Source organism: Lissotriton vulgaris, chromosome 1_1 (genome assembly GCF_964263255.1).
Source record: "Lissotriton vulgaris chromosome 1_1, aLisVul1.2, whole genome shotgun sequence".
Classification (NCBI taxonomy): domain Eukaryota; kingdom Metazoa; phylum Chordata; class Amphibia; order Caudata; family Salamandridae; genus Lissotriton; species Lissotriton vulgaris.
In genome coordinates this window covers 1,379,950,747-1,379,972,777 of record NC_141685.1, presented here as the reverse complement: position 1 = coordinate 1,379,972,777, position 22,031 = coordinate 1,379,950,747, and the positions used below count along the sequence as shown (strand labels likewise).

General features: G+C 43.4%; 1 pseudogene; it reads left to right on the top strand.

Annotated features, from left to right (window-relative positions):
- Positions 1-22,031, top strand: part of LOC147750540 (hyaluronidase PH-20-like) — a 98,457-nt pseudogene that overhangs the window by 8,206 nt on the left and 68,220 nt on the right.

Genomic DNA, 22,031 nt, shown 5'->3' with positions numbered 1-22,031 from the left:
CAGGTAAACAATGTAACTGTAGTATATCAAATCCTTAGCTTGATTTACAAAGTATCTATACTTTCTGTGTTAAGCATGTAAAACATTTTAACAGTTTCTGCCGTGTTAGTGGTACACTTCCCAACGGATTGCGAGGACATCCCTCCAGCTCCTCATTAAATTGCCCACCGCTGGAGGGGCAAGGCCTCCTGCCAGTTACCAGTATGCTAAATCAGACTTATGTAGATTCTGTGTCAATAACCACATAGTCATTCCGAACCCTCATCAATTTATCAAATATAGATGCTCAGTACAACCCCTCTCGCAACCTGCGATCAGCTCACCTCTTGCTCCTGTTCACCCCCACGTTCAAGCGGAAACGTCAGGGAGGCTGCAGATTTGCCTTTCTTGCCCCTAGACTGTGAAATTCCTTCCCCCTGGAGATCCGGTAATGCACTGACCTTCTGAACTTTAGGAAGTCCCTTAAAACCTGGTTATTTGCACAAGCCCACAACTATCTTCTCCAAAGGCAACGGCCAAGTCCTAATACAGCGCCATGAAGCCAATAGGTGCATGTGCACTTTACAAATCATTTTTAACATTAATATTAACAGTACATCCATACAATGCATAGTTATATACTTATCAAATTCAGTTCTTCTTTCATGTTCTAGAGCCGGTGAATAGATTATCCCCACCATAACCATCCTCTTCTTCACAGGGAGCCGGATTCAGCGATGGTTTCGGAGGAATCCTCTGTCTCCGGGCCAATGTCCAAAAGCCACAGAGTTCCGTCTCCACTTACCGGCTCCTTCCAGGGTTGCGTAGCCGGTCGCCTGTCACTCTTGCATTTTTTGTATCATTGTACTTTTACAGATGGGAGGGGCTGTCCACACTGGAGGAGTTCCCCGAAAGAGTCATCCCCCATAGCAGGACGTCCCCAAGAGCCCAGCTAGTCACTAGCTTCCGCATTGCTCTCGACTCTGAGTTTGGCAGGTAACAGAAGGCTATATTTAAGATTTGACTTCATGAGACGTTTTTTAGTCACCATAAAAGATTTCCTTTGCTTCTGTACCCACAGCATGTAGTCCGGATATACGGAGATGGGTTGTCCCTCAAACATCCATAGGCCTCGGTGCGCACCATCTGCAGGATTGCGTCCTGAGCCCTAAAATTGAAGAGCCTTCCGATGATAGCCCTGGATGGTGTGCCCAGTTTGGGGGGGTACCAGTGCCCTGCGTGCCCTTTACACGCTGATAAATTTGGATGTTTTTTTGGGTGCCAAGGTAGCTGTGATCTAGTCTTCCAGAAATAATTTGGTCGGCGGGCCCTTCGCCTTTTCGGAAATCCCTATAAACTGCAGGTTGTTCTGCCTGTATAGACCTTTGGAGTCGTCTGTGGGCTCGTCAAGATGGACCATTTTCTTCTATAGATCTCCTACGGTATCATTCAAGGTTCTGACCTCCTTCTGCAGGACTTGTACCTCATTGCTCATCGGTAGTGACTCTATCCATGACCTTCCGGAGATCGCAGCAGAGGAGATTGACCTCCATAGCGATCAAATCTATTTTGTGGACCACTCCATTACGTGTTGTGTGTATGGCCTCCAGGACCTCTGCTTTTGAGGGGGTATGGTTATCCAGGTGCTACATATCTCCTGATTGGTCCATCAAGGTGGCCTTCTGTGCCCCCTGAGCTGACGGTAAAGGTTGAGTGTATTTTGAAATGTTATTTCCTTGGGGTACTCGGGCCCTTCATCTTTCACCATGTCAGCTACTTCCGCGTTGTGTTCGGTATTCGCTTTGTGTCCTCTCCCTCAGGTAGACTGTGCCTAAAGGTTTCAGTCAAGCTCAGGGTCCTCTGCAAGGTTTTGGGGATCCCCTCTGTGAGGTCTGCCGTGCAGACCCACCCTCCCACCTGTGGTTGGCCCCACACAAAGCGGGGTTCAGGTAAAGGGTTGATTATGTCCATCGATTGGTATGCGCTCTATACGCCCCCGGTAGATGGTTACTTTAAAATGTTTATTCACCGCGTATAGTCCTGGTGGGGGCAACCTCAATTCACCAATCTTTGGCCCGGGCTTATTAGAGCTCTACGGGTCCCGGTCAATGGGCCCTGGGTAGCATCTCTTCCCCCTGCACCTCCAGGCAAAAGATTTAACAAACGTAGGCCCTTCCCTGATGCCTCAGAGGCAACAGGGCCTACTCTCTCCTTACCGCATATGGGGGTAGTCGCGCCACAGAATGCAGCTGCTGCGCTCCACTTCCCAGTTCGCCTTATTCATCCCACAGGATCGGTAAAGGACCTTCAGCCACCGGAACAGCCTCTCTGTGTGCTGATAACCAGGTGGAGCCAACGCCCAGCCTTCCCTGGGGCAATTACTGCTGCTGCCCCTTGTCCTGCTATCCAGGATCAGCTGCTTCCAACACAGCTCTCCAGGACATCTAGTCAGACATCCCAGGCCCGAGGGAGTTCTCTATCATCCCTCCTGCGGTGTGTGCAGCCCACTCAGTCCACAGCAGATCTACCCCTCAGCTGGGTTCTTGTGGAAATTCCCCTGCTTGGCTTGCCTGCAGGGGAGGGATCAAAACCGCTTCCGTCTGGGGGTCCTTAGCGAGATTTCTCGCCGCAGACTTCACCGTTCACGTCGTCAGTGTCCTGGATTCCCCACGCTGTGGGTCTCCCTGGCTCAGTCCGAAAGATGGTGAACGGACCCCGGCCCGGATATTTCTTTCCTCTGTATCGCCCGTAGTGATCTGTGGCAGGGCGGGTTGATGCCAGTAATGATTCCGCTCCTATAATCCCCTGTGTACTGTACAAAATAGTGCATGAGGTCAGCAGGATGATGACGGATTCAAATTGGCTGAAGGGAGAGAGCCAAGAGAGACGTCTCCTCGGCCATCTTGCCAGGCCACGCCCCCTTGTCTGCTCATCATTGATTCAGATTTGTGCTGCTACACTTACTCAGGTAGTTGTACATGAGCATCAGTGCACAGATATTTTTTTAAATAAGATGGGTCATAAATGGGTGGTGCAACATTTATCATACAGTCCAATCCTCAAATAACAAGCAGTAGCACTCTACAAGCCATGGCTTACCAACCCTTCCGCCATTGCAAGGGACCTCAAGGAGAAAACTGCAATCTAGATGAAAAATAGGAGTTAGTATGATTTTGCCTTTCAAACAATACATTCTCAAGCTGCCCTACTTGGTCTTGCTACCAACATTTAGAGTTCCTGATTTACAAAAATCCGATCTCAAATCGGTGCCTCTGTTGGATCCATATGTATACAGTTCTAAAGAAAAGTCTTTTAAGAGAAACAACCATTCACAAGACAATCCTTACACTTCAAAAGCCTTCAGTTTTAGCTGCACTCCGTCTTATGTTATAAAGTTAGAATATGTCATTGGAAAAATCTCATAATAAGCCAGTTAATAGTTTTCTTGGTGTACCTACAGAACCAGAACACTGTGACATTTCCTAGGCACACCAAGACAAGTAGTCTCATTTGCAGGTTGTGGGCTTTCCAATTAGGTGACCTTGCTTAGTGGAGAGAGGGAGCATGGATTTTGCAATCATTGATAAAACCCATGTAAGAATGATCAATCTCGTGAGGAGAGCTTTCTGGGTGGGGGTGCAAGGTAGTGGGGGCGAATAGGTCATTCAATTTCCAATAAACCGCTGAACGTATATTAGGGGTTGTTTGAGTTCCTGATCTTCACTGCAGAGGGTTCCTGTGGGGGGATTTTTTTACCCATGAATATATAAGTCAGTCTTTGAGTGCAGTGTTCCCCAATCCCGAAGTTTCTAGCACTATCCACACATCTTCTTTCCCAAACACCTCCCTGTAGCTCCTTCACCCATCCACGATGAAAAAATCAATGATTCTCTTGGATTTTTACTTGCAAAGTTAAAGATAGTTTAGTTTTAGATAAACAGTGTATTTTTAATTAAGTACCTTGTGGGGAAAGAATCTCCCTATTGAAAATATTCATAGAATGTTCTTCAAAATGTGTGTATTGTACAGCTGAGTACATGAAGCATTTATTGTTAATTAGGATACATTGTGATGCAATTGGTTTCAGTATAAAGGTGCACCAGGTAATCTACATACTGTGCACATGTATAACAATAAAGAGCTCCACAAAAATCAAAATAATGGCTAAATGGCAGAACATAATCAAGGATTATGTACATCATATCACATTGGTCGGTTGTGGTCATCATGCAAATGTTTTGATCACATTCATGATAATTGCCTTCATCTGGAGAACCGCATTTTATTTAATATTAGACCAGCAGAAGAAAATCTGACAGAGAAGCCATACAGGCTAGAGGTTAGGCAGACCTCTCTGCGCTAGCTGGACATATCATGCTACAAAAGGCAGGAGGTTGCAGTGCTCTTATGATATAGGATGGATCAAACTAGAACAGACTGGAGTTGAATCTGGGCTATACCATATGCACTATACAGATCAGTACGAGGAGACTAGAGCTATAACAGAGATGGATGTCATAATACAACAAACTAGCGATGCATAGTGCTTATCCTAGCCTAGACAAAGAATAAATGCCTAATTGTAGTAGTTGTATTATTATGCAGTCTGGGGTAAGTTACCCTAGCAGACCTCAATGCTTGGTAGCTTGGTATATATGCCTTCTGGTCTATATAATTTAATAATTGTTCATGCTGTAATGCTACTAATTACTAATGCCTTCTGATGTATACCATATACATCATTTTCATGCTGTCATGTCACTAATGTCAAGCATTTTTTTGGGGGGCCAATGGTATTCCACTTGTTACATTGAACCATTGTATTTCCAGGGTGACCCCGTAAACACTATTTGAGAAAGTGTGGCTTTGTACATCTCTGGTGTTGTGATGTGGGGCGACCTCAGTTTTGCAAAGAGTGTGGTACGTCATATCACTTGTTTTCGTTAATTTAGTTTTGTAAGATCATACAGCTATAACTATTTAGATGAAATTGACATTTTATAATTGGCCTCAGAATATGTATTCAGTAATATTTGCTCAGGAGTGGAGGGGGAGCATTTGTAAAGACAGGACACTATCACAAGCAACACTACCATTAAGTTATTCCCAGATCACTCCCACTGCAAGGCTTAGCCATGCAATTCTTGCTACAGCTAAGAATTAAATATGGTACCCAATGTTTCCTAGATACTCCTTAATCCCACTGGGGTAGTAAAAAAAATCAAAAGCAAGAATAATTAACAGCCCCAGTATATATAAATGTTAGGAAGAAAAATGTATAGGTACATATATTTGTATTCTCTGAAAAACATTAGACTGCTATTTAGACTGAAAGGCCAGATCGAGAGCTTTAGGCGGATCCATTATCTACGAACAAGTGGTTAATACCTTTGGGAATGCTGTTGTCTCCACGAGGAGGGCATTTGATGCTGTGAGAGTACTCCTATCTGGGTCACATGGCACCTAAAATATCACTTGTAAATCAGCATACATCCAGCGTGTCCACCCAAAGACCTCTGCTCTGGTGAGTTGGAGAAATGGTACCTATAGCTTACAAAACTCATTTGTACACTCAAGCTGAAATGAAATTCAGCACTCCAGAAAAAATTCTAACTGTGATTTAAACTGCTGTAGCAAAAGAAAGAGCCCTGGCCCAAGGCAGAAGGATAACTGTTTTTACATCAGAACCAGCCCTTGAGGCATTAACAAGTCCACGTAATTTGTTTAAAGTGGCCTTAGATCCAAAATGGATAGTATGGGAAAATTCCTTTGCTACAGAAGACGTGAAATACTATTTTGACCCTAAACTGAAAAAACTAGATGATCTAGTATATGAACGAGAATATCCTCTGCCAGCTGAAACTCTGCCTCTAGAACAATATACCTGCGTAATCTATATGGACAGATTCGCACAACACTACGATGTAGAAAATAAATCCTACGATGCAGCGTGCACGATTGTAAAAGGTCGCTGGCGCTCTGGTAAATTCAAACCAATGATTACAAAAACTGAATCACTCAGGAAATGTTCAGCTCAGCGAGCTGAAATAAGAACTTTAAAAATGGCGCTTGAAAAAGCCGATCGCGAATTCCCCACACTAATAGTGTGCGATTCGTATTTCTGCGTCAAATCATACAACAGTGACATGCAGACATCGATCAAAAATGGTTACAAAGATGACACAGGTGCTACAATAAAGCATACCATTAAAGAAAGAACTACAGAAGACTCACGTGATACACGCATTGAGTCATCGACGTGATGGCCTTCACGTTGCAGGGAATTCATTGGCTAACACAGCCACAGCGGAAGCGGTTCAACCGGCTTCGGTAGCCACTGAAAATCGTTCAGAAAGACACATAGATGGGGAAACCATGCTGGCAGTAAAAGCCTCTTCAAAAGGCGATTATGCAGCATTACCTCTCAACTATCCACTCAGTAACACATACATATTTGATGCAAACTCCGTTCCGTTTGCTCGAATCCCTGGAGTGGGGGATAGGGTAATTCCAAACATGAACCGGAGAATCTTCTTATTACAAGAAGCACATATGGGGTTGGGTCTGAGGCACCAAGAGATCCTGAAATCTCTGATGGAACTACAATCGGAGTACTGGTGGCCGGGAATGAGCGTAGATATCTACTATTTTGCAAAAAATTGCAATGACTGCAACAGAGATCGCAGTTGTGAACCGGACCAGCCTGTAGCCCAGATACCACTATTAGATAGCATTAGGCTATCTATAGCACAGAAATCCAGTTGGAGAAATGCGTCCCCATGATAATTAAGACTGAATTCACTTAAAAATGTAGACCCCAGCACTCGGCTGACGCCAGAACTGTTATAAAAGATTTGCGAGTCTTTATCGGCACATAGGCAATTGACATGCTACATTCTGATCAGGGTCCTGCGTTTAGCTCTCGAGCTTACAAAGAGGCCATGAACAGCATGGGCATCGCATTGCAGTACTCTTCTCCCTTCCATCCTGAGGGAAATGCGGTTGTGGAAAGAAAAAAACGGGACATAAAGCAATCTATAATGGCGAGGGTATTAGGTTCGAGTGATGGGTGGGTCAAACATTTAACAAGTGTCCAACGTAGTCTTAACAATCTGCCAAGAAACTCTCTAAAAGGTCTCACTCCATACGAACTATTGTTCGGAACTAGAATGATCATTCAGGATCTTGATAGTCACACTTCAGTGGTAGAAGGGAAATCCTTTGATATCAAAGATCGTTTGGCTGTTTTACAGGATTTAAATGAAACAAGAAAAAACCTGAGTAACATAAAGTTGAAAATACAGCCAACAGCCACTGAAGAAAGACCACCTGTCCCAGCAAGACCTGTCTGGATTCCGAAGATTGGGGATCTGGTCAGAGAAAAGATCTTGGTAAAGAAGGAATTTGGGCCTTCTTACAGAAAAGCAGTACCTGTCTTAGCTATCAACGGAAGAAGATCAGTTGTACTATGGCCACTTGCTGGTAAAAAGGAGAACTGAGTTGTATCCATCTACCTGGTAAAACCACAATCATGTGGCCAATAATAAGTAGTAGGCCCAGTGGACTCTCAAGAAATAGCAGAATACCAAAGTTTGCTACAATCCAAGAGGTTCAAACTGAGAGACTAATCATATTTGATAAACCTGCAGTGCATAAAAAAGAAGTATGCTACAAAGCCATGGAACTTGTGCCTCTTGAAACTCAAATCTCACCGGTTCGTCAAGAAACACCTGTCTACAACGATGTAGCCTCTGACTATGCAAATGAAACAAATAAAAATGCAAAAGCAAATGAAAATCCGGAAGCAATTCCGACAATTGGCAGAACTGCATCTGGCTACTTCATCAACTTTAACGACTTCTCTGAAGATCCAAGCGAGAATGAAGAAACACATCCAACAAAAACTCTCAAAGACAAGCCTATTGAACTTTCACACCAACTGAAAGAAACATATCTAATTTCACCATGGATTGAATTTTGGATTGTGTTAGGTGTACTTTTCCTCCTGCTTTGTCTCATCATGGTTCTATGTTTGGGAAAATTCATTGATGGGAAATATAGTACAATGGACACTGCAAGTAAGAACATCAACTTGGTCTTAAAGCCTCACACATCCTCTCACATCGAGAAAAGAGAACTGTCATCAGTGAACATCACAGCCAATCCAATACCAGGTGGGGTAGCATGGGACAGAACTGATTATGACATTTTTGGCCTGGTTGAGCTCTTGAAGTATCCCCACCAGCTCAAGATTTCATTAAGTGACTTTGTGACACCTAGTACCTTCTCTGATGACTGGGACTTTGAAAACATTAATAATATGATGTCAGATTTAGTAATGTCAGCCAAATTTACAGAACATGATTACTTACAGGGTTCATCCAATTATGAAGAGCTATACTGCTACAACCATTATGGTGATCACTATTTGCATAAAACTGCTCAGCCTAGAAATATTTTATCTTATAACCAGTGGGAACACTGTCCAACTCCACCAAAAGGCAGTTTGAAAACATTTTATGGGAAATTCCAATACTTCTCAGGGTTTAATAACAGTAATCCAGGAACGTTTTATTTTAAAATGTTAAATAGAACAGGAATGAAAACAATGTTGACAAATACTAAATTGATTTATTCAGAAGTTTTTTATAACAAAATGTCTATATTTGGTTTCGAATTTTGGAAAAACACCATTGAAACAAAAACAATCTGGGGTTCTAAAGATTGTCAAGTACAAGGCCTAGAAGCACTATTTAGGGCCTGCATGATCCCAGAACAAATGATATTCTTGAATGACACAATTCAACAAACTACTTGGCTTGGTCTAGCGAAGATAAAAGACTTAAATACACCGTCTATTCCGAAAACCCATACCTGATAGTGACAGTACTACTGATGTGGAGATAGACATATCTCATATTTTATACCAAAACAGAACACATACTGATTGGAAAATGTGGTTGATCTGGCCAACAGACACGAATAACTGTCAAGATAGATTCCTGAACAAAACACAGGGGTTCAAAATGACCAGACCAGACCCTAGATACTCCCAGAGACAACATCCAGGGATAGTTACAATATACAATGTAGGAAAACTATGCCTTGAGTGGCTACAGAAATCCACACTGGCTGAAATTAAGCAACACTTGACTTTACTTAAAGACGGTGCTGACTTGCGCGATTTCATAATGGGACCACGCAAACAGCGTGAAAAATGTTTCATAGCGGCCGGTATATACGCTGCATGCAACGAAGCATGGAAAGTAATGCAAATTGAGACAGCAGAAAAATACGAGAAATTGATCGTATAAATTTGGAAAAATCACTTTCTGTTGTGGACAATGGGTTAAATATTCTGTCCTCCAGAATATATTCACTGGACAGTATTGTATCATCTGCTCTTGATATAATAGAGCAGGACTTACTAATGTTACAACATGGTCAGTCTCAATTACGTTCTATTGTACAGCTTGGTTGGACATTGCAAAATCTGTGTTCAGGCTACGTACCATGGCGTTTAATCAACACAACGTCATTATTCGGTATCTTTAACCTTACTGATAAACAAATCAGTTTGGCACAAAAAGGAGCAGACTATACGATTCTGAGCATTGAAAAACTCGAGAGATTACCATTGACAATGTCAGAGAGACCTGTCATTGAATGGATAATTCATGGAACGATTACAATTCCGATAACAACTTTCCAATTCAAATACTGTCAAGAGTATATACCAGCAGGCCAGGTTGGGAAAGGTTGGGTAAAGAATACATTAAATCAACCTGGGATTTACCTATACACACAGATGTTGTAGTGAAGGAAACAAGGAGACATTTCTTAGTGGTAAAAATTGTAAAAAAATCAGTAAGCGGTACACATCTGTGTCAAGGTATTATTTTGCATGGAGCTTGCGAAGGGTCTTCAAACAACCTTTCATGTCCCCTGCATGGCACGCCTGCAAAACAGATAGAGCCATTTTTCAGACCACTTTCTAACGGTAGTTACATTTTAATAAGTGACCACAGCTGTTGTGGCATGCTGCCAGGAAAAGCCTATCTGACAACTGTAACATCCAGGGCCGTTTGCTGTATGCAAGTATTGTATCCACACAGCAATCCAGATATGGGGGCTGCGTTATGTCCTCAGTTGAATATCTCTTCTATTCGAATTGATACTTTAAGCCGAATGAAGTCTATTCTTTTACAAACAACTGTGCCTCTAACGTCATCAAAAGAAACATATGATCTGCAAGTTGCAAAGACAGCAGCAGAGATACATACCCTTTTATCAACAAATTGCCCCGTACATTTCGTAGAAGTGTTAAGCCAAATCTTAAACATGTCTGATACCAGTGGCATCGCACATGTATTTAAGACAATTTTTTCGGGACTGTTAGCACAGTTTGAAACAGTTCTGGGCATCTTCCCGAATTTTGTCCATTCTGTCTTCGGCGGCCTACCCTTAATCTTGGGACTCATGGCAGGAATTTTATTTTTGCTCCTTCTGCACCGATATGGCAAGCCAATCCACAGGCAAGACTCTTGCAACGTTGGAAGAAACGATCCTAGCAATACGATACCGAGACCATATCACTAAGGTCCTCGGATTGGCCCGGCTAAGAGATCTGAATACAACCTGGTTTCTTTCATTCAGACCAATCTGGCAAGATTGCGTTTTACCTGTGCTTCGATGTCTGCTATGCGGAGAAGAATGCGTGTTGGACGTAGGCGTGGGCGGAAAATCCGTTCCGCTCGCGGATTTTGCGGATTTTCGGGAAATCCGCAATCCGCGAGATTTGCGAATTTCCCGCAAAATCCGCAAATCCGCGAGCAGCGGATTTTGCTCGCACTGCTCGCACTGTTCGCGTGAGTTCGCGCCCCGCGAATAAGTGCAAAATTGCAGAAATACGATTTTAGCAAAACTGAAAGTAACTACTTACCAGGTTCAAAAGTTCAGGCTCATCATTAGTAGCCATTTCCTGGAGTGCTTCCTGAGGGGCCCCTCCAGAGTTCAGTTGCCAGTTGAAACTAGTATGTGACCCTGCTCTGAACCTCAGAATAGTTACACATATGCCACAAAGGTCCTGAATTACAGCTAAGGGAGACAAGCAGGAGCCAGGCTGGAAGTTAAAATCCATTAATCAGCCCCTAATTCATTATTGTCAGTTGGGGCAGGGCAGGTGTTGTAACTAATTTTGCAACAATGAAAGCACTTAGCAAGTGCAAAAGATCACTAATCAGGGCGCACTAAGGAAGCAGGTGCCAGCTAAAAAAATATTCTGTGACACATGAATCAGCCCCAAATTAATTCAGGTCACTTGAGGCAGGGAAGGTGTGCTTTGCTTTGCCGAAAATAATGTACACTGGACAACCAGAGGGTGTGGTGATGAAACAGAGGGTGGCATGGGTGGGCCAGAGGGTGGCATGAGTAGTCAGAGAGTGGCAGTGGTGACAGAGAGTGGCAGTGATGAAGAAGAGTGTCCCAAACAGGCTGGACACGTAGAAACAACAAGTTCGCGAAACTTGCGACCCGACAGGTAAGTTCGCAATTTGCGAAAGTGTACAAAACCCTCGCGAACTGGCAGAAACACGGGCGAACACAAAAAAAAAAAATCCGCAAATTCGGGGGAATTCGCGGATTTTGCGGATTGCGAATCCGCAAATCCGCAAAATTCGCGAACGCGAGATCCGCAAAATTCGCTCATGCTTAGTTGGACGTCTGTCTTACACTACGATCAGCAGTACCAATGGATATCAATACTTTGCTAGGTTCAGTAACGACTCATGCATCGTGTTGTCCCCAGCGGCTACCGATTCTGATGACGGCATTCGTTGGGACTTCACCACTACGAGTAGGTGGCGGTGAGGTACGAGAGGGAAGCAGCACCGAACAGGTACAACCTTCTGTGAGCATTCCAAACATCGATGATAGCAATCACGTAGAGAATTGCACTGTTGCAACATTTTCATACTTGGTCGAACTTTCACCTGATGTGGTAGACCAATTTTTTGCGGGTCTGTCTGAAATAATGTTCTCTCCAATCAACGAGAATAACTCTTAATAAAAACAATGAGCACAAAGTGTTCCCTGAACTCTGAATTCGGCCTTCAGTTTTTGATAAACAAAGCTACAGAAAATATTTGGAACTATTCTTCCCCTGAAAGCAAAATTATTTTTGCCCATTTTTCAAAATATTTACCTTTTTTGGCACATGGTACTCTGCTTAAAGTAGAACTATTCTTAGAGAATAGAGCTTCTATTTTTAGGATACTAGAGTCAATACTTTACCTCAGCCTCCAACACATATACAGCATTTTGTATAAATATGTGATGAAATGGTCTCGACCTTCTTTTCTGTATTCAGAGCCATTTCATGTTTAATTTTCGCAATTCATTCAGCTGATATATATATGCATTTATTTGAATGATGACACTGCTTGAAAAGCGTACAGTACCAACACTCATTTTCGTGTATTTACCTTATACCATTTCAAATGCGAAATATGTATTTTGGGGTGGGTCGGAAAACACACATGCATAGTTGAATGTTTACTATTGCTTAGTTTTTTTAGTAATGATGGACATCAATCCGTGGAGTGGGTGTCGTGTTTATATCTAGGACCCTAATTCAATATTCCCGATTTATGCCCTTGTGAGGTTATGATCAATAATATTCTGATAAAGGCATAAGAATCAGATCCATATTCAGTAATAGCCCATGCAGTCCAAAGCACAGCACGGCTACTCCCATCGACTCCTAGAAAGCACATTGCGTTCTTTAAACAAACCAAGCCTCCAGCAGCCCGGGAAATCCCCCCTGCTTTTGTTTTGATTTGAACAAGAACTCCTGAAGTCCAGAAAGAACTGTTAGTTCTTAGTGACGTCTTATGTCCAACTTTACGTCAAACCCGGCACCTTCCAGGTATAAAATACCAATAGTTGCCTTAAGCAAACACACAGTGTTTTGGAGCAGAGAGGCCATCTACTTGCCCGAGATCCCAGCTGATACGAGAGCCCGCGGAAGCCGCCCCTCCCGATTGACGCACTGAGAGAGACGCTGTCTTTTTCTCCAGCCGAGAAAATCCAACTCCGGTGTTTCCAGCCTACCCTTGCGGGTTGCTGGGATATCGAGTCCTGAGGAAAGAGATACCAGACCTCTCACATTCTATTACCAAGGTACCGAGCTGACTAAACCCTTAGGAGAATTCTTGATGCAGATTCTTGGCAAAATAATCTTAACCAACTTAACTTAAACTGTTACTTACTTATCCCTTCCCACGTATTAGGCTTAGGTCAGGTACACCGGGGTAGGCTTAGTTAGAAGCACCAGTTGAGTACGTTAGTCAATGTATTTATGTATGTATATATTTTATCCATTTTAAAATATCATATGGCTAAGAAACCATATCGATGCTTTTACAGTATTATTTCATAATACTACTTTTACTGTACGCACTTTACTTAACTTTAAGTATTGCAATTGTGGCAATTGATTTCTCTTGCATCAGAAGGAAGACTGCTCAATAAATAACACCTTTTTTATTGAAAACGCCCGTCTCTCTATTTCTCTGCACTCTGGTGAAACTAAGTATGCACTGCTGACTGAGTGAAATAGCTGTCTATTGTTTTCTAGAGATATACTCTTATTCTGAGGGAGCAAAGTTGTCATGTTTATGCGGTTGTCGGAAACTGAATCCCTTCTTGTCTGAGCCAGGGGAGCTTGTCCCTCCCTATTCATTCAAGAAAGTTTCCAGTGACCTCTGAGCTAGCTGGCGCAAACCTAATTAAGTTTAACATAGTCAGTAGAGATCTATATGACCTCAGTCCTACGTCTACACTGCTGTTTATGTTATTCCAATGCGCAGAGCCTATTGGGAAAATAGGAACTACACTACACCCCCTCCAGCATTTTTTCAGACAGAGTAGTGAGTCGCCCCATATATGTGTTTCCTACAGGCAGGCTATTTCCATCTTATAGCGCTTTTAGTATTCAAAGACCCTCTTGCGCTTCTTAAATGTGGCCATACCATGAACATTCCATGTGATTAGTTTTGTCATGGGGGTTGCTGGTGTGTTCCTATTCCCTTCCGCTTGTGCAGCCTTGAAATACCACTATGTACATCCCATGCACGACTGAGCAGTCATAAACCCCGTGAGAAGATGGGAAAATACACCCCATCCAAACCCCAACCATAGTAAACACCCCACTCCCCTTGGGCAGTAGAACAACCCCCCGTTGTGAAAGAGACAAGGTGAAGTCATGTTTTTGCAGCCCCAGTCCCTCCCCTCCCAACAACACAGGTAAACAATGTAACTGTAGTATATCAAATCCTTGGCTTGATTTTTAAAGTATCTATACTTTCTGTGTTAAGCATGTAAAACATTTTAACAGTTTCTGCCGTGTTAGTGGTACACTTCCCAACGGATTGCGAGGACATCCCTCCAGCTCTTCATTAAATTGCCCACCGCTGGAGGGGCAAGTCCTCCTGCCAGTTACCAGTATGCTAAATCAGACTTATGTAGATAATGTGTCAATAACCACATAGTCATTCCGAACCCTCATCAATTTATCAAATATAGATGCTCAGTACAACCCCTCTCGCAACCTGCGATCAGCTCACCTCTTGCTCCTGTTCACCCCCACGTTCAAGCGGAAACGTCAGGGAGGCTGCAGATTTGCCTTTCTTGCCCCTAGACTGTGAAATTCCTTCCCCCTGGAGATCCGGTAATGCACTGACCTTCTGAACTTTAGGAAGTCCCTTAAAACCTGGTTATTTGCACAAGCCCACAACTATCTTCTCCAAAGGCAACGGCCAAGTCCTAATACAGCGCCATGAAGCCAATAGGTGCATGTGCACTTTACAAATCATTTTTAAGATTAACATTAACAGTACATCCATACAATGCATAGTTATATACTTATCAAGTTCAGTTCTTCTTTCATATTCTAGAGCCGGTGAATGGATTATCCCCACCTACCAATACTCTTCTTCACAGCGAGCCGGATTCAGCGATGGTTTCGGAGGAATCCTCTGTCTCCGGGCCATTGTCCAAAAGCCACAGAGTTCTGTCTCCACTTACCGGTTCCTTCCAGGGTTGCGTAGCCGGTCGCTGTCACTCTTGCAGTTTTTGTATCATTGTCCTTTTACAGATGGGATGGGCTGTCCACACTGGAGGAGTTCCCCAAAAGAGTCTTCCCTATAGGAGGATGTCCCCAAGAGCCCACCGAGTCACTAGCTTCCGCATTGCTCTCGACTCTGAGTTTGGCAGGTAACAGAAGGCTATATTTAAGATTTGACTCCATGAGACGTTTTTTAGTCACCATAAAAGATTTCCTTTGCTTCTGTACCCACAGCATGTATTCCGGATATACAGAGATGGGTTGTCCCTCAAACATCCATAGGCCTCGGTGCGCACCATCTGCAGGATGGCGTCCTGAGCCCTAAAATTGAAGAGCCTTCCGATGATAGCCCTGGATGGTCTGCCCAGTTTGGGGGGGTACCAGTGCCCTGCGTGCCCTTTACACGCTGATAAATTTGGATGGCCTTTTGGGTGCTAAGGTAGCTGTGATCTAGTCCTCCAGAAATAATTTGGTCGGCGGGCCCTCCGCCTTTTCGGAAATCCCTATAAACTGCAGGTTGTTCTGCCTGTATCAACCTTTGGAGTCGTCTGTGGGCTCGTCAAGATGGACCATTTTCTTCTATAGATCTCCTACGGTATCATTCAAGGTTCTGACCTTCTGCAGGACTTGTACCTCATTGCTTATCGCTAGTGACTCTATCCATGACCATCCGGAGGTCGCAGTGGAGGAGATTGACCTCCATAGCGATCAAATCTATTTTATGGACCACTCCATTACGTGTTGTGTGTATGGCCTCCAGGACCTCTGCTTTTGAGGGGGTCCGGTTCTCCAGGTGCTACATACCTCCTGATTGGTCCATCAAGGTGGCCTTCTGTGCCCCTGAGCCGACGGTAAAGGTTGAGTGTATTTTGAAATGTTATTGCCTTGGGGTACTCGGGCCCTTCATCTTTCATCATGTCAGCTGCCTCCGCGTTGTGTTCGGTATTCGCTTTGTGTCCTCTCCCTCAGGTAGACTGTGCCTAAAGGTTCAGTCAAGCTCAGGGTTCTCTGCAAGGTTTTGGGGATCCCCTCTGTGAGGTCTGCCGTGCAGACCCACCCTCCCACCTGTGGTTGGCCCCACACACAGCGGGGTTCAGGTAAAGGGTTGATTATGTCCATCGATTGGTATGCGCTCTATAGGCCCCCGGTAGATGGTTACTTCAAAATGTTTATTCACCGCGTATAGTCCTGGTGGGGGCAACCTTAATTCACCAATCTTTGGCCCGGGCTCATCAGAGCTCTACGGGTCCCGGTCAATGGGCCCTGGGTAGCATCTCTTCCCCCAGCACCTCCAGGCAAAAGATTTAACAAACGTAGGCCCTTCCCTGATGCCTCAGAGGCAACAGGGCCTACTCTCTCCTTACCGCACATGGGGGTAGTCGTGCCACAGAATGCAGCTGCTGCGCTCCACTCCCCAGAGGGCCTTAGTCATCCCACAGGATCGGTAAAGTATCTTCAGCCACCGGAACAGCCTCTCTGTGAGCCTTTCCTGGGGCAATCACTGCTGCTGCCCCTCGTCCTGCTGTCCAGGATCAGCTGCTTCCAACACAGCTCTCCAGGACATCTAGTCAGACATCCAAGGCCCTGAGGCAGTTCTCTATCATCCCTCCTGCGGTGTGTGCAGCCCGCTCAGTCCACAGCGGATCTACCCCTCAGCCGGGATCTTGTGGAAATTCCCCTGCTTGGCTAGCCTGCAGGGGAGGGATCGAAACCGCTTCCGTCTGGGGGTCCTTCGCGAGATTTCTCGACGCAGACTTCACCGTTCACGTCGTCAGTGTCCAGGATTCCCCACGCTGTGGGTCTCCCTGGCTCAGTCCGCAAGATGGTGAACGGACCCCGGCCCGGATATTTCTTTCCTCTGTATCGCCCGTAGTGATCTGTGGAAGGGTGGATTGATGCCAGTAATGATTCCGCTCCTATAATCCCCTGTGTACTATACAAAATAGTGAATGAGGTCAGCAGGATGATGCTGGATTCAAATTGCCTGAAGGGAGAGAGCCAAGAGAGACGTCTCCTCGGCCATCTTGCCAGGCTACGCCCCCTTGTCTGCTCATCATTGATTCAGATTTGTGCTGCTACACTAACTCAGGTGGTTGTACATGAGCATCAGTGCACATATATTTTTTTAAATAAGATGGGTCATAAATGGGTGGTGAAACATTTATCATACAGTCCAGTCCTCAAATAACAAGCAGTAGCACTCTACAAGCCATGGCTTACCAACCCTTCCACCATTGCAAGGGACCTCAAGGAGAAAACTGCAATCTAGATGAAAAATAGGAGTTAGTATGATTTTGCCTTTCAGACAATACATTCTCAAGCTGCCCTACTTGGTCTTGCTACCAACATTTAGAGTTCCTGATTTACAAAAATCCGATCTCAAATCGGTGCCTCTGTTGGATCCATATGTATACAGTTCTAAAGAAAAGTCTTTTAAGAGAAACAACCATTCACAAGACAATCCTTACACTTCAAAAGCCTTCAGTTTTAGCTGCACTCCGTCTTATGTTATAAAGTTAGAATATGTCATTGGAAAAATCTCATAATAAGCCAGTTAATAGTTTTCTTGGTGTACCTACAGAACCAGAACACTGTGACATTTCCTAGGCAAACCAAGACAAGTAGTCTCATTTGCAGGTTGTGGGGTTTCCAATTAGGTAACCTTGGTTAGTGGATAGAGGGAGCATGGATTTTGCATTCATTGATAAAACCCATGTAAGAATGATCAATCTCGTGAGGAGAGCTTTCTGGGTGGGGGTGCAAGGTAGTGGGGGCGAATAGGTCATTCAATTTCCAATAAACCGCTGAACGTACAGTAGGGGTTGTTTAAGTTCCTGGTATTCACTGCAGAGGGTTCCTGTGGGGGGATTTGTTTACCCATGAATATGTAAGTCAGTCTTTGAGTGCAGTGTTCCCCAATCCCGAACTTTCTAGCACTATCCACACATCTTCTTTCCCGAACACCTCCCCGTAGCTCCTTCACCCATCCACAATGAAAAAATCAATGATTCTCTTGGATTTTTACTTGCAAAGTTCAAGATAGTTTAGTTTTAGATAAACAGTGTATTATTCATTAAGTACCTTGTGGGGAAAGAATCTCCCTATTGAAAATATTCATAGAATGTTCTTAAAAAATGTGTGTATTGCACAGCTGACTATATGAAGCACTTATTGTTAATTAGGATACATTGTAATGCAATTGTTTCAGTATAAAGGTGCACCAGGTAATCTACATACTGTGCACATCTATACCAATAAAGAGCTCTACAAAAATCAAAATAAAGGCTAAATGGCAGAACATAATCAAGGATTATGTACATCATATCACATTGGTCGGTTGCGGTCATCATGCAAATGTTTTGATCACATTCATGATAATTGCCTTCATCTGGAGAACCGCATTTTATTTAATATTAGACCAGCAGAAGAAAATCTGACAGAGAAGCCATACAGGCTAGAGGTTAGGCAGACCTCTCTGCGCTAGCTGGACATATCATGCTACAAAAGGCAGGAGGTTGCAGTGCTCTTATGATATAGGATGGATCAAACTAGAACAGACTGGAGTTGAATCTGGGCTATACCATATGCACTATACAGATCAGTACGAGGAGACTAGAGCTATAACAGAGATGGATGTCATAATACAACAAACTAGCGATGCATAGTGCTTATCCTAGCCTAGACAAAGAATAAATGCCTAATTGTAGTAGTTGTATTATTATGCAGTCTGGGGTAAGTTACCCTAGCAGACCTCAATGCTTGGTAGCTTGGTATATATGCCTTCTGGTCTATATAATTGAATAATTGTTCATGCTGTAATGCTACTAATTACTAATGCCTTCTGATGTATACCATATAAATCATTTTCATGCTGTCATGTCACTAATGTCAAGCATTTTTTTGTTACATTGAGCCATTGTATTTCCAGGGTGACCCCGTAAACACTATTGGAGAAAGTGTGGCTTTGTACATCTCTGGTGTTGTGATGTGGGGCGACCTCGTTTTTGCAAAGAGTGTGGTACGTAATATCGCTTGTTTTCATTTATTTAGTTTTTGTAAGATCATACAGCTATAACTATTTAGATGAAATTGACATTTTATTATTGGCCTCAGAATATGTATTCAGTATTGTTTGCTCAGGAGTGGAGGCGGAGCATTTGTAAAGACGTGACACTATCACAAGCAACACCACCATTAAGTTATTCCCAGATCACTCCCACTGCAAGGCTTAGCTATCTCTAAACCATGCAATTCTTGCTACAGCTAAGAATTAAATATGGTACCCAATGTTTCCTAGATACTCCTTAATCCCACTGGGGTAGTAAAAAAAATCTAAAGCGAGAATAATTAACAGCCCTAGTATATATAACTGTTAGGAAGAAAAATGTATAGGTAGATATATTTGTATTCTCTGAAAAACATTAGACTACTATTTAGACTGAAAGGCCAGATTGAGAGCTTTAGGCGGATCCATTATCTACGAACAAGTGGTTAATACCTTTGGGAATGCTGTTGTCTCATGAGGAGGGCATTTGATGCTATGAGAATTCTCCTGTCTGGGTCCCACTGCACCTATAATATCACTTGTAAATCAGCATACATCCAGCATGTCCCCCCAAAGACCTCTGCTCTGGTGAGTTGGATTTCATTTGGGTTGCACATGGTGCACTTGCATTACAATTGTGTAGCGGCAATGTAGTTCCGACAGGTCTTGTGTCGGGGTGAGGCTGCAGCCTTGGAGATGGAACTGGTGAAATGACCTGCTCCGATGCTGTTGGAATGGCCTAAGATTTAAAGCCACTAATTCAGCTGACATAGGCCATGAACTCCTCATCACTACCCAACACCTTACACTTCAAAGTAGTTTCTTCATTCTGCTGGTTCCACTGCTTGTTGTACGTAGATTACTCTTTTTGGGTGCCTTTAACAGTGATTTGGAAAATCTGGATAGTAACTATAGAGTGGTTACTCAATCGAATATATGATGGTTTTCCGCAAGCCCGAATCAGGCTGTGCCTTCACAACGCCGTCATCAGAGCAAACTCTTCTTTAGTACTCATTCGTTCAGCACACAAGCCGTTCTAACGACCTGCCTTGGGGGAGCGCTGGAATTTGGAATAGGTTCATTTACTATTCCAACTCCAGTCTGCATCACAGGAGGGAAGGTGTTGGACTTAAAATCCAACACCATTCCACCAATGCAATTCTAAAAGCTTACGTGCTGATCGAATGCGTACTAAAGACGCGTTCTTTTTTTTTGCCAGCGCTGTAAAGGCACTGCGGGATTCCGGCTTCATTCTAATAGACGTTTCCCACTTATTCTTGTTCAGCTCCCATGGGGCTCTCCATATTGAAGGTAAAGTAGATTCTTCTCCTAGGCTGGTCCCCACAAGGTTCATCAAAATAGCAGGTTAATTTTCAGCGAGGAGGGGAAGAGGAAGTTTAAAGTCAGGGTCCCCAGGTAAGAGGACATAAGAGACAAGATTCCAAAAGTACATGTAGAAATTACAGTATGGTATCCAGAAGGGCACTTTATGAGGTGCCTGATACACAAAAGTATCATTTCATACAAAACATCCCTTTCTGATGTATCATCAAAATAACTTAAGAATATTTTTTTTTTTGCTTTCACAGAGAATGTACAGAACGCTTGACAGATACCTGCAGCATGTATTAAATCCCTGCATCATCAATGTGACGTTGTCAGCAAAGATGTGCAGTCAGGTTCTGTGCCAAGGCAAGGTGGCCTGCATACGGAAGCACTGGAACACCAATGACTATCTGCACCTGAACCCAAACAACATCTTCATCAGGACAGGAATGCATGGAAAGTATCCCGTCATTGGACGTCCAACTGTGGTGGATTTTCAGCAAATGGCTAAGAAATTCTACCTCAGCTGCTATGCAGGACATAATTGTCACCACAAAGGCCGTATTCACAGACCCCCAAACATGAACATCTGTATATCTGATGACATCTGCATTACAGCAAGCCTAGGTATTGAGATGAACCTCTCTGAGTGGATCTTCATTGTATGTAAAGTGCTTCCTGCACACATCTGGAGAAATAGTAACCAAATAACAAAGGTGCGGCTCACAGGACATTTTTACTTGGGATTCATGGGTGCAAAAAAGGCAATCCTTTGTGCAAACAACGTTTTATTGCTGTACTATGAAAGCTTATTTGCAGACTTGGTAATGAGTGAAAAGAATATTTGAGCTTGTTTGTTATGTTGTGGTGTTTGTCTTGTGTGTTAAGGTATTGCATTGTATTTCTATCTTGTACTGTACTGTTGTGTTCTGTTTTAACAGTCAATTCCTGTTGTGCCCGGTTAATTTTTTGTTTGCATTATTTTGCTATATTTTGTAGAGTTGTGCTCTGAGGTACTCCATAAGTACTTTAGAGGTGTTAACAAATGCTGCTACATTTCCAGCCAAATATGTATAAAGAACAAGGGGACCCCAGTAGTAAGACCAGAGGTAGTATATGAGGTTGAAAGGAACAATGGACTAAGGGAGGACTAACAGGTCCTTGGGTTAATCTACGCTTATTAATTAGTAGCCTCGGCTACCAGAGGACCTGTTAGACCTCCCTTAAACCATTGTTAGACCATTGTTTCTTTCAACCCCACATTTCCAGCCAAAAACATCAATTTCTTTAAGCTTCCAGTGACAGACAATAGCACACCACTGTCTAATGTGGTAAAATAGGGCTGCTCCAGCTCTTCAACTCTTAAGACAACAATAAGACCAAAACTACGACGAAGACCATAGGGCTGTATCACATAAAGTGAGCTCTAGGGGAGTTAAAACAATCTTTGCCACAATTGTATTGTGACTGGTGTCTTCAGTACCGGATTAGCTCAAGTAGTTTTATTTTACCACTATAGACAGTGATGAAATGTTGTTGCTTTTTGCTGGAAATATA